We start from the raw sequence: 14,116 nt of genomic DNA, 5'->3' as shown, positions 1-14,116 counted from the left end.
ATTCTTTCATTGTTTTACAAACCCTCCCCCAGGTCCCCTCCACCATGTAGCCCTCGCTCTAGTCTCCTGTGATGACAGAAATACCCAGTTATATCTCTCTACAAAATTAAATTTTAAGAAACAAACAAATCTGTGTATTACAAGATGAAATGCAGGACAGGAATGTGGAAACTACCATTTAAAAAAACAAAACAAAATTGAGCTTGGCAAACCTAGACAGCATTAACTGTATAATACATGATTGAAATATGGCATTCCTTACAAATGTGATTGGTGTGTCAAGGGAAGAGGCCTGGCACGTAGAGGTTAAACCTTTGACTACTAACCAAAAGGTCAGGGATTTGAACCCACCAGCTGCTCTGGGAGAATCATGAGGCAATTTCCTTCTTGTAAAGATTGTTGTTGATTGCTGTTGAGTCATGCATGACTCATAGGGACCCAATGAACAAAAGACCTGATGCTTTCTGATAACTATCATCATTTATCAAAGTTCACAGAGTTTCCAGAGGCATGTTGTTTAGGAAATGGATACTACTTCTGCTCTCCAATAAGGGCAGTTCTACTTTGTTCTATTGCTGCAGCTGTTGTTGGGTTCCATGGAGTCAGGACTGATGCACAGCTGACCCTCCAGCAGGTTTTCAAACACTGTTAATCACACAGGAGGGGATTGCCCATTCTTGCCCTATTTTATCCTACAGGATCACTGTAAGTCAAGATCAACTTGATGGCCATAAGTAATAAGATGTAGCAAGAGATTTTTTTTTTTCTAATATTCTATGTGGCATCCACTTCCACAATAGCTTGCCTCTGGAAACCCTATGAACCCGGAGAAAGGATGAAAGTTATACAGGAAGTGTCCAGGACTTCATTCATAAGGTCACTATGAGTCGCCTGCGACTCACCAGCATTTAACAACACTACCACCAACAACAGCACAGAGAAAGAGAGAGTGAGCATTTGGCCTAGTGGACAGAAAGCCATGCTCCCAAGCCAAAGGTGGATGACTCTACTCCGCGGCCCTCACTCCTGCCTTTAATTGTTTTTGGTGAAACATTCTTCTAGGTCGTATAACCCTGGTACATTTGCTGTACAGAGGTAACTTGTGGTTGCTGTGAAGCTGAATACTGTTACCCATGGTGGACAGTGTTTGGTAAAGCTCCCCAATTAAAACAAGCTTGGAAGCAGGAGTGGCATCCACTTTCATAAGAGCTTGTCTCTGGAAACCCTATGAACCTGGAGAGAGGATGAAAGTTATGCACGAAGTGTCCAGGACTTCTTTCATAGGGTCACTATGAGTCGCCTGCGACTCAGGGGCACTTAACAACACAACAACATTCTATTTCATCTGCATCTTAGTCACTGCTGTCAAGTTAAGATTTGTAGTGACCCTATATGCCGGTCCCAAGGTCAATTACCTGGATTTAGACACTAGCCTCATTTTTTCACACTGTTATATGGAACGTGCTTCAAATCACAATGACAAGTGACACCAAAAGATTGGAAAGTACCATATGATATGCTAACCTTTTTGCCAAAGAGAAAAAAAATAAAACTTTACATTTGTGTTGCTTCATATAGGCACACCTCGGATAGTGATATCAGAGAGGAGTACTGAATACACTGTGGACTGTTAAAAGAACAGACAAGACTCTCTCAGAGGAAATGCACCCAGAGTGTCCCTTAGGGGCACAAATGGTGAAACTCTGTCTCATATAATTAGGGCACCTTGTCAGGGGGAGGAGAAGGAATTTTTCCTTAGAAAAGATATCATGCTGGGAATGGTAGAGGGTCAGAGAAACAGAGGAAGACCCTCAACAAGATGATTGACGCAGTGACTGTCACAATGGGCTCAAGCTTATCAGAGACAATGAAGATGGTGCAGGACAGGGCACGGTTTGGTTCTGTTGTTTTTAGGGTGTCGTTGAGTTGTGATCACACCCAATACCACCACCACCTTAGAGGTATTAAAAGTTCAGTTCTAGATTATAACCATATTGTAAATATCTCAAGAAATGTTGTTACATGACTTTTAGGGTTTCTTGGTGTATATGAAAGCTATACCTACACTATATTGTAAGGAGCACTGGTGGCTGAGTGGCAAGAAGCTGTGCTGCAATCTCAAAAGCATGTGGTTCAAGGCCACCGGCTGCATCACGGCAGAAGGATAAGCAGTCTCCTCCCACTGCAATTAACTGCTTCTGAAAACCCACAGGAGGGTCAGCCGTGGGCCAGTTCCAACTCTACGTCACACAACAACCACCCTATACTACAGATACTTAAAAAGCCCTAGGAATCAATGGGATATCAATTGACTTGTGTTAATTAACAGATGCAGCCTTGGAAGCGCTCACCAGTCTATGTCAGGAAATTTGGAGGACAACAGATTGGAAGAGGTCCATATTTGTTCCCATTCCCAAGATAGATGATCCAACTGAATGTGGAAACTATCAAACAATATCATTAATTATCACGTGCAAGAAAAACAGTGCTGAAGATCATTCAAAAATGGCTGGAACAGTACATAGATAGGGAACTACCAGAAGTTCAAACAGGACTTAGAAAATGCCGTGGCACCAGGGACATCATTGCTGATGTCAGATGGATCCTGGCTGAAAGTAAAGAATACCAGAAGAATGACTATTTGTGCTTTATTGACGATTCAAAAGCATTTGACTGTGAATTATGACAAGTTGTGGCTGATATTGAGAGGAACAGGAATCCCAGAGTGCTTAATTATGTTCATGCAAAACCTGTACCTAGACCAGGAGGCTGTTGTGTGAACAGAGCAGGGGCAGGGTTTGAAATTAAGGAGGGAATGTGTCAGGGTTGTAGTCTCTCTCCATGCCTATTTCATCTGTATGCTAAGCAAATTATTTGAGAAGCTGGACTCTATGAAGAGGAACGTGACATCAGGATTGGAGGGAGACTCATCAATAACATGCGCTAAGCAGATGACGTAACCATGTCTGTTGAAAGTGAGGAGGACCCAAAGCACTTGTTGCAGAAGATCAAGGAATGCAGCCTTCAGCATGCATTGTATTTCAATCTCAAGAAAACAAAGATTCTAACCACCAGACAGATAAGCAACATCGTGATGGATGAAGAGGAGATTGAAACTCTCATCAACTTTCATCTTGCTTGAACCCACAATTAATACTACTAGTACTAGCAGTCAGGAATTAAGGAGACTCATTGTTCCGGGAAAATCAGCAGTTCAGAATTTCTCCAAATTATTGAGGCTTAATGATGTCAGTTTGAGGACTAAGGTTTATCTGATTCAGGCCATACTCCTTCTGATTACTTGATATGCATCTGACAGTTGGACAATGAATAAGGATGACAGAAGAAGAATTGGCCTTTGAGCTATGGTGTTGGAGAAGAGCACTAAATATCCCATGGATGGCCAAAAGAAGTATGTCTTGGAGAGGGTGCAGCCGGAGTGCTCTTTGGAGGCAAGAATGATGAGGCTCTACCTCACGTAATTTGGGCATATTGCTAGGAGAGCCTATTCCTTGGAGAAGGACATGACGCTGGGAAGGATGGAGGGTCGGCGAAGGAGAGGAAGACCCTCATTCAGGTGGACTGACGTGGTGACTGCTGCAATGGGCTCTTGTGTGTTAGGAAGTGTGAGGATGGCGCAGGACAGAACAGGTTTCAGGTTTGCTATGAATTATACTCAACTTGATGGCACCTAACAACAATAAAATAGTGGAGTGCATTACTGGTTGCATTGTTAACAGTAAAGTCTGCAATTCAAATCCACCAGCTGCTCTAAGAGAGAAAGATGGGCAGTTTATTCTGGTAAAGGTCTACAGCCTCAGAAATCCCATGCAAACGTGAATATAGTGTAAGATGGTACTGACTCAGAGTTTTGGGTGGGTAATCTAATAAGCGGGCAATCGCCTAAGAGGAAAAGTTTGAAACATTGCAGATTGTCACCATGTGACACAGAGACATGAAGTGAACACGTGTTGGACACAGGATTGCTGTAGACCCTCATTCTGTGAAAACTGTAGTATCTATGAAGTGTACTACAGCCAAACACAATAAGACAAGGTAGGTCTGTACACATAGTAAGTCAGAAAACAGAAACAGCAGCAATATGTGTTTGGCAACTGCATGACTGAAGAGAAGTAATTTTTTTATGATCAATATTTTAAACTAAATGTATTTTCCTTAATTTATCCTTACATTTTACTTTTAATTCTCAAAGATGTATCGCATTTAAAAAACAATTTTTTTAAAAAAAAAAGAAACTAAATAGGTGTTTTATTGATAACACATTGCCTTATTAACAAAAAGCTATGGTGGCTCTGGGAAGCAGGAGTGGCATCCACTTCCTAAACAACATGCCTCCAGAAGCCCCATGAACTTTGATAAATGTTGATAGTTGTAGAGGGGTTCCAAGCCTTTTGTTCATAAGGTCACTGTGAGTCGTGAATCAAAGGCAATCAACAACAACAGTGGCATAGGGTACTATGTATTGGGCTGCTAACCACAAGTTTGGCAGTTCGAATCCACCAGTTAATCCTTGCAGGGGGGAGAGGAACAGGTTCTTCCTGTGAAGAATCATAGCCTTATAAATACAATACAGGACCACCATGAATTAGAATTGTCTTGAGGACAACAGGTTTGAGGTATCTATATAACGGACTTTATTTTTAAAAATCCCTAATGATTGATCTCAATGTCCTTTTTCCAGACAAGTATCCAAGACTCATGTTTTATAACCACCATAGCCATAAAGACCTATAATCCCAGGACAGATGAAACAATCCCAGAATCAGTTCAATGGATTAATGACCAAAAGCTGATATTGTCAATAAATACCACCAATGTTCAAATCCACTAGCTGTTCCATAGGAGAGAGATGGGCAGGCTCCTTTCAGGCGATTTACTGCCTCTGAAAACCTGCTGGTTCCCAGTTGATGCTACTCAACCACAACAACAACTGCCAAAGATGTATATCATCTCTTCTGTTATATACTAAACATGTATTATCTGTACATGCAATAAGAGAATCCTGCGTAAGGAGTCTTTTAAGGCAAAACCACAAAATACATACTTTATGTATTTTGTGTATATTATCACTTTTCTCAGGTGCCACCTAAGCACTGCCTGGCCCTGTGGAATCGAGCAGGTGTTTTCCAGGCAAACATTCCTCGGGCACACAATGGAGCCATTTCATATCAGACCATCATCCTCAGCTGACCATCGTATGCCCAGCCGATTAGCTGAAATTTGCCATGAATTTTCCCACAGAAATGTTTTCGAAGGCACGGTTTTCATATTCCACACTAATTGAACTGTGGTATGCTATTACATACTACAGATTAACAGGCTTTCTGGACTCTGATATAATGTGAAATGTGGATTAAATGAGCTTTAGGAGTAAACTTTAGAACTTAGACACATTTTCTGCCACGGCTTCTGTGAGAAAATAGATTCCAGGACATGGGAATTCCAAAAACAATGAAAATACCAGTTGCACATCTCTGTTCACATTCTCCCCAATTCCACCTCACCATCCCTGCCCACCCCTGAGCTGCAGCCCAGAGCCTCCATGGAGGTACCCCTCTTCCATGCCACCAAGACCCCATCAGTGTGGATTCCTCCCCTCCCTACCCCCAGAGCTCAGGTGGCAACATATTTCCTTGCCTTTAACAAAAACACTAAGAAAGTACTTCTCATGTGTCCAACCTTGGTAGACCTCACCCTATTGGTGGTCTCCCTCTCAACAGTTCCCTTCTACCCAGCTTACTCCTACTCTATTCTTTACTGCTCTTCTGATGCCATAGCAGTAAGAAGTTACGTTGCCAACCTAAAGGCAGGCAGTTCAAATCTACTAGCTAGTCTTCAGTAGAGAGATGGGTATCAACTCCTGAGTGATTCACAGCTTCTGAAAGCCCACTGGTGAGTCAGCTATGAATGGGTTCTGACTCTACAGCAATGACTGTTAACCTATGGCTGGGAGTCCCTGGATGGTGTAAATAAATGGTACATTAACCTTCTTGGCTGCCAACCAAAAGGTTATTAGTTCTAGTCCTCTCAGAGGTACCTCCAAGGAAAGGTCTGGCAATAAACTTACTTCCCAAAAATCAAGTACCGAAAATGCTGGGAGCACAGTTCTACTCTGACAAACACGAGGTCACTATGAGTCAGAACCAATCAACTGCAAGTGGTCAGCTTATGCTATAAAACATTACCCAAAGGGAAAAGGGTTTCCCCAAACCCTCCCTTCTCTGTCTCACCTCCAAAATTTGCTCAGCCATGTTCCTCCCAGCATGCCTCTGATATATTTTGTTATTTACTGTTGTAGAGTACGAAGTGACTCATTGCTGACCTTCCAGCAGGTCTACAGAGTCTATAAATTGCATGGGAGGAGACTGCTCTCTTTTCTCCCATGGAGCAACTAGTGGATTCAAACTGTTTGCTTTGGGGTTGGCAGAGCCACTCTTTACCATGAGGCCACCAGCATTCCCCTCTCTGAGCTACACTTTCAGGAATTCTACCAACCCAAAGTGGATCCCAAATCCTCCGACAACAGCTGGCCAGGCAGGCTCCTTAATTGCACTCGACATGTCTTGCCTTGGGCTTGTTGTTCCTCCCTGGTTATGGGGGAGTCAGAACTAGAACCTCAGTTTCATTGTGTGCTGTTAGGCTCACTTAAAGAAATTCTTACATTTGAGAAGCTTGCTATATAGGTGCACCTAATCCAGGCCATGGTCTTCTCAATTACTTGCTATGTTCAAAGAGTTGGACAATGACTACGGATGACAGTAGAAAAATAGATGCCTTCCAGTTGTGGTGCTGGAGAAGAGTCTTGAACATCCAATGGACTGCCAAGAAAACAAATCGATCTGTCTTAGAGAGGGTGAAGCCAAGTGTATCCTTGAAGGCTAGGATTTTTAAGCTCTGCCTCACTTACTTTGGGCACATGGCCAGGAGACATAGGTCCTTGGAGAAGGACATCATGCTCAGAAGGGTGGAGCAACAGTGCAGGAGAGGAAGACCCTGGATGAGATGGACTGGCACAATAACTGGGATAATGGGGGTTGTGTGTCAAAATAAGTGTGACTGGCTCAGGACAGGGAAGGGTTCAGAGCTGCTGTACATAGGGTTGCTATGCATCACAGGCAACTCAATGGCAACAATAACATACTATGACAGGTTTGGAAGCAGGAGTGGCATCCACTTCCTAAATAACATGTCTCTGGAAACTCTATGAACTTTGATAAATGTCGGTAGTTTTAGAGGGGCTTCAGGCCTTTTGTTCATAGAATCGCTATGAGTCGTGCTCGATCAAAGGTAATCAACAACAATATAAATGATCTTACTAGGAAACCTATTAATAAGCCCTAAATCAGAAACCTGTTGGAGTCTCCAGACCTACCCAGCTGGAGCCCAAATGCAAGGAGTAAGTGGGAAGGGTCTCCCTGTCTTCTTGTGACCCTGGTGTCTACACGAGCTGCAGGCAAATGGACTGCAGACTCAGCTTCAAGCCCCAGAGCCATTTGTTCTTTGATGGCAACTGGGTTGGGACAAGGCAGGCCAGAGCCACACAGGAATGGTCAGGTTCTTGAAATTCATTGCACCCTTCCACTCTCATGTGAAACACATTTTACACTTCTGGGAGGAGAGTTGTTTGTTCAGTATTCAAGTCCCTCAAGCAGATTCCCATTGAGGATGACCTAATTTGTTCATTCAAGAGGATAAACTCTCCCTCTCTATATGTTCTCGTTATTCTGCTTTCCTTTGTTAAATTATACATAAAAGTCTCAAACTGCACCAAGCCACTTTTAGAAATGGAAATATTTTCAAAGCATCTTGTTGGGATTCTTATCTCTAATTGTAACTGAGGATGTGCATGAGCCTTTAAAATGTCACCAACTTACCATCTTAAATGCATTTTCAAATTGTTGTGAATGCATGTTCTTAGAATGAACTACTAGTCACCTTAGACCTGCCTCTGACCTTTTTGGTCCTAGACTCTTTTTTGGTATCCAAAAGATAGAATGTGTTATAAAAAAAAGAGTTTACAAAGAGACACCATTGCTTGCTGCTTAAATTTCAAAACAAACTCCTTCCATGTTCTCCTTTTCTGGTGCCCATTTTCCCCATTATAACACAGTCTTTTCAAATATGAGCATATCTGCGCTCAAGATCTTCTGAGATATGGTTTTAAGATCCTGCAAAATTTTCCTCCAGAGAGAGGCGACAAGTCCAGTAGGAAAACTCAACTCATTCTCCCAAGGTTAACGAATCACATCCAGCCTACAGCCAAGAAACCCGCTGAATTTGACCATTGCCTGCATATTCCAAATTCACCCTCATGGGGAATCCTTTCCAATAAAAGTTTGGTGGGTTTGGGTTTGTTTTTTTGTTGTTGTTGTTGTTTTTTGTTGTTGTTGTTGTTCCGTAACATTTCTTTCAATACTCACTGTATACTTTCCCCATTTAATCTCTCTCTTTTTTTTTTTTTAGTTTCAGTGAACATTTACAGAAATTTCGGACCTTTGACCCATGTCCAATAAAAGCTTTTTCTTATTCAGGGACACTTCTGTGTCTAAGAGAACACTTGTGAATCACTGATTTAAAACACCTCTATGTGGTGTAACTTCAGGTCAGAGGTAAGTAAGCTTAAGTCAGGATGCAGCAGAAAAAAAGATTTATAGAGAATTAAAAAGGAAGTTGTTGTAATAATTGACTATTAATTCCTTCACTCCACTGGTTTTAAAAATGGTAAAATTAAGAGGCTTTTAAAATAGGGTCGCTATGAGTCACAGGCGACTCGACAGCACAAAACAACAACAACAACATGTGTGGACAAGGTGCCAAAATCCTGAAATTCTACTGAAAAAAAACAGCTTCCAGCAACATGCTGTTTTTTTCTCCCATGGGAACAATAGAACAAAGGCTGAACCCCTCCATCTTTGTTGACTCATACTCTCCATTGTCACCTAATAAGAAGGAATTTTCTAAATCTTCACAGAAACTTATAAAAACAATAGAAATCATAGATGAAAAGCATTTCCTTCAAATTCACCAACTGCTTTTTCTTTTAGGATTTAAGCATAAGAGCTTAATTTCATCACTCAGAGTTATGAATATGAAATAAGATTATACTATTACACAGAGCAACCTATCCTAGAGCCTGTCATCGTAACCAGTCATAGAATGTCCTCAAATCTACAATATATCGAAGAGGCCTGTGTGTGAAGCAGATAAGCAGACATGGAAGGAGCTCTGGTGGTGTAATACGTAGTAATATACTGCTAACCAAAAGATTGGCTGTTTGAATATACCATGGACCCTTGGGGAGAAAAACAACAACACTATTTCTTATAAATTTTTACAGCCTGAAAATCCTATAGAGTGTCACTACAGGTTGGAACCAACCCAACAGCAGTGGGTTTGGTTTAGGGTTTGGTTTGGTTTGGTTTGGTTTGGTTGTTGCTGGTTTTGGGTTTTTTTACATATACACAGGGTTGTCATGAGACAGAGTCAACTTAATGTCAACTAACAACGAATACCATTCATGACTACTCACTCATTCACAGCTGACTTCTCCCAGCAGGTTCTCAGGGGCTTGAAATTTCCTGAGTGGAGATTGTCCATCTTTCTTCTGAGAAACAGTTTAGTGGATTCAAACCCCCTGCAGCTCCTTATCCACTAGGCCACCAGAGCTCCTTCTTTAAAGCATAAAATCATATATACATACGTACAAAGACTTGCTATGCATCATAAGTACATAGTTGTTAAGTGCCGTTGAGTTGCAGGCAACTCATAGCGACCCTATTTAAAAAGCTTCTTAATTTTACCATTTTTAAAACCAGTGGAGTGAAGGAATTAATAGTCAATTATTACAACAACTTCCTTTTTAATTCTCTATAAATCTTATAGCGACCCTATGAAGGAGAGTCCTCAATGCAAGTACATAGTACAAATATAAAATATGTGTGTGTGTGTGTGTGTGTGTGTGTGTGTGTATAATCACATTTGTGATTCTAGTTAAGAATTTGAAATATACATTTACTCTTCTCATGTTTTAACAGAAAATAAAAGTGGTACTTAATAAAATTCTTCAGAATCTGCATATGTAAAACAACTTCTCTTCCTCTGTTCTTTTCAAGCCCCCAAAGAGCAAAAGAACTGAGAGACTTTTGGCTGTTTGTTCTAAGAAACTGAAGTGATTTCCTGCTGAGGATAAGTAATTCTTCGTATGCTATCTGCATGGAGATACTATTTAGAAGAATGAGGTGGCAGACACTGACTGCAAAGAATGTTTAATTTTGATTTTATAGTATAAAAGTGGCTTTGTTTATTGAAGTGAGGAAGAGACTAGATTCCGGCACCAGGAGAAACCGGTATTTCCTGTAGAGGGTGAAGCCAGGTTGTTCCTTGGAAGCAAGGATTCTGAAGCTCCATCTCATATACTTTGGGCATGTGGCCAGGGGGGACCAGTCCTTGGAGAGGGACATCATGCTTGGAAGGGTGGAGGGACGGCGCAGGAGAGGAAGGTTCTAGACGAGATAAATTGACACAGTAACTGGGGCAATGGGGACAGGTTTGTCAGAGACAGTGAGACAGGCTCAAGAGAGGCCAGGTTTCAGAGCTATTGTGCATAGGATCGCTATGGGTCATAGTCAACTCGACAGCATATACCACCACCACCAACTGGCTTTGGACTAACGGCCAATCAAACTGCGTCGTTTTCCCCATATTGTGCTCAATTCCCTGACAACAGGGTACCAACGTTGTCGTGACTTTAAATCTAGAACTGCTCACTCAATTCCACTCTGATCCTCCGTGAATAATTTAAGACAGTTTGATGCAACACTTAATCTATAATCTACCAAAGCCAAGCAAGCTAACCGGTGGGACATTACATCAGTTAAACAACGTTTTAAAAATCCCGTGTTGTCAGGAAAATGGGGCTGCTGCAGGTAGTTGTTTGTGCTGCCACCTGTTGGATATATGAGGAAATGCAGCACAGACTTCTTAAAGGGAGGACGAACACTTTCAGATTCTTCGGAGAATATTATTAAAATTTTATATCCTCTCCTAGGGCAAATTACATAGTTAAATATTTTCTATACATATCTAGAGTGCTCTAGACACCTTGAAGTCTATCCACAGGATTCTTTGCAGATTGCAAATTTAGTAGAACATCCTCCTGTTTTTGTGCTCTGACAGAAATTCTGAAAACGGGAACTTTGAAAGCGTAAGTAGAATGTGAGTCTATTGAGAACTATTAAGTTTGGCATCACTTGATCTTTAGTTCAACATTAATTAAACATGCAAAGAAAGGGGTAGCAGATCTTTAAACTTCCCACTGCAGAACAGAATGTCTGGACTTCATTTTATTGTTAGTCTATTCAATGGGAAGGCCTCTCTGGGAATTCTGGGTGGCACTTCCAAAAAAAATATTATGCTTTTGATACCTCCATTGTTGATATCTTAAATCCTCCTGGGGTTGGAGTTTGGGATCAGATGACAAGGTCTGGCAGTTTGTTTAGCTTATAGAAATGTCTTCTGTGTTTTTATGAATAGTTTAGTGGCCAGGTTATACAGAGCAATTGTTTGCCTCTAACTTGTTCTGTGTGTACCCCATAATCTCCATAACCAGAGGCTTCCCATCTCTTACCTAAATGGAACCAATTGTCGCATTCCAACTCCCAGCCAGAAGAGATGGATGGTAAATCCTTGAAGCACCTGAGAAACTGTTGGCCTTAATGCACTTTTCATGCTCCTAATGGGTGACTGGCAGACACCTTAAAGAGGTATTGATCAGCTCAGTCAGTCCAACACTCCAGTCCTTTCCTAATCTGCCAGGTGTGTACACCCAGCAGTACTCAGGATTCCACATGCTTCTCCTTAATGAAATCAGTCTTCTATGAAGCCCCTCCTCCCCTCATATCTGCTGTAAGCTGAGGGGGAAGCTGATTTCCATACCTACAGTAGTCACATTCGGTCTGTCAGCCAGCTTGAAGAATATGAAATTTTTCCATCTCCCTTGCTGTCACTGAGTTTGATTTTTGTCTTTGCTATTATTCTTGTAATTCTCCCATAGTACATTAATACACCCAAAAGGCAATATTTTGTCTCATAGATTGTTATTATTTTATGGTAGGGAAAGTGGGGGGCACGTTATTACCAGCTGCCAGCAATTTGATCTACTCCTCGCTGGTGAGGCAGCCAGCCTGAGAGCCTGGCCGTTACCATACCTGGATCTCAGTTACTTCAGGAGTTTTTGCATTTTATTAATGTAATAAAAATGTAGCTCTCCCACTTATCTGCAGCATGCAATTACAAATGCCTATTATTGGTTCCATCAGTGTGATACATGAACTTATTTTTCCGATAATAAGAACTGCAGTTTATTCATTAATCGCACAGAGAATTAATGATGGCTTATACAAGCCTGGGTACAAGCTGATGTTCTAGAAGCAGCTACACTCAGAGTGGTCTCTTTGGAAACAAGTTGGGTTTAAAATGATGGCTACTTTTTATTGTGCGGGGGTGGAAATACAAATAACAAAACATTTGGGTAAGGAATTATACTGCCAACTACTTTGAATTCACCAGCTGTTGTTGTACGAGAAAGGTATGCAACCACTTCCTGTTTGATTTACAGCTTCTGAAAGACCACTGCCAGGCCAGCTATGAGTTGTTTCCAATTCAATGGAAACAACAACCACCTTTTTTTTTATAGTGAGTTCAGTTCATCACCATTAATGATATTCACCACTGCTATCCAATTCCAAAATTTTCCTTCATCTTTAACAGAAACTCAGTGCTCCTTTACCAGCACCTGGCATTCTCCCTCCATGTATTTGTGGTAATCACTGATAGCAACTTTGGTTGCTATGCATTTGCCTAGTCTAGATATTTTATAAAAGTGGAATAATACAATGTTTTTGTCCTTTCATGTCTGAATTATTTCACTCAGCAAAATGTTTTCCAGGTTTATCTATTCTATAGCATACACTGGAACTAGTTTCTCTTTAAGATTGAATAATGTCCCATTATTCAATAAATGTATTGGTCAATAGGTCACAGAGGCTTCTTCAAGAGACCAAGGGGCAGTAGAAGCAGACTGCCTTAGTCCCATTGGGTAAAACCACAACTTCTAAGATCTCAAAGTATAGAGACAGAGTTTCTGGGGTTCCAAAGGAAGGATATAGTCACAGTTTCCCTGGTTTCAAAGAGTTGAATCTTTACTAACTTCTTCAGTTGTGTGGAGCTGTCATTAAAATGGAGCTGATCCCTAAAGCTGGGACAATGGAGCTGTCGTGCCTGAAGGGACAGAAGAATGGGATCTGCTAGGACCTAGGAGGTAGGGCAACCACCGAGATGGGCTAAGGACTGGACCCACCCAAAGCCAAAGGAGCAGAGGTGCTCTCTGCGTGGTCCTGGATGATGGAGCTGATGACTGAGGCGAAATGATCTCTATGTTAAGCACAGAGAAAATGGCCAACATGCAGAATCTGAAGGGTAGAGTCATTGCCTACACAGTCTCAGAGAACAGGAAAGTATTTTTAAGCCTTGACTGCTAAAGCAAATTGTTCTGCCGGGATATGTGACTTACTTGATGCCTGTGTCCTTTCTTCCCTTCCAATTTCTCCCATTCATAAAGGAAAAGGGAGATGTGCTGCAAATGCAAAGGAGGCACCTCTCTGGCTGCTTGAATGCACCAGTGACTCCAAGGGAGAAATGAGCAATCTCCTCCCCACCACTTCCAGTCTCCTGAACAACTGCTGGAGGGTCAGCTTGGAGCAGGTCCAACTCCATGAGTTTGAAAGTTTTTTTAGCTTAATGGAAAAGTAGAAAACATAATTGTATGATTTTTGGTTAAAAAAAAATGTGACCCCAGAAACTGATGAAATAATTGACATGTTTCAAAAAATAGGCTCTTTTCGCCATTTTCCCAGTGTCGCTGAAGTTGCAGCCATGAAGGTTGAGCTGTGCAGTTTCAGTGGGTACAAGATCTACCCCGGGCACGGGAGGCGCTACGCCAGGATCGACGGAAAGGTGTTCCAGTTTCTTAATGCAAAATGCGAGTCGGCTTTCCTTTCCAAAAGGAATCCACGGCAGATCAATTGGACTGTCCTTT

The 14,116-nt window shown here is 41.6% G+C and overlaps 1 pseudogene; it reads left to right on the top strand.

Moving 5' to 3' along the window:
- Positions 1–13,953: 13,953 nt before the first annotated feature.
- LOC102859449 overlaps positions 13,954–14,116 on the top strand; it is a 1,394-nt pseudogene continuing 1,231 nt past the window's right edge.

The sequence above is a fragment of the Elephantulus edwardii genome, unplaced genomic scaffold (assembly GCF_000299155.1).
Source record: "Elephantulus edwardii isolate Elephantulus edwardi_28Jun2011 unplaced genomic scaffold, EleEdw1.0 scaffold00110, whole genome shotgun sequence".
Taxonomy (NCBI): Eukaryota; Metazoa; Chordata; class Mammalia; order Macroscelidea; family Macroscelididae; genus Elephantulus; species Elephantulus edwardii.
Note: the sequence above shows the minus strand (reverse complement) of the source record. Positions and strands in the feature narration are given on the sequence as shown.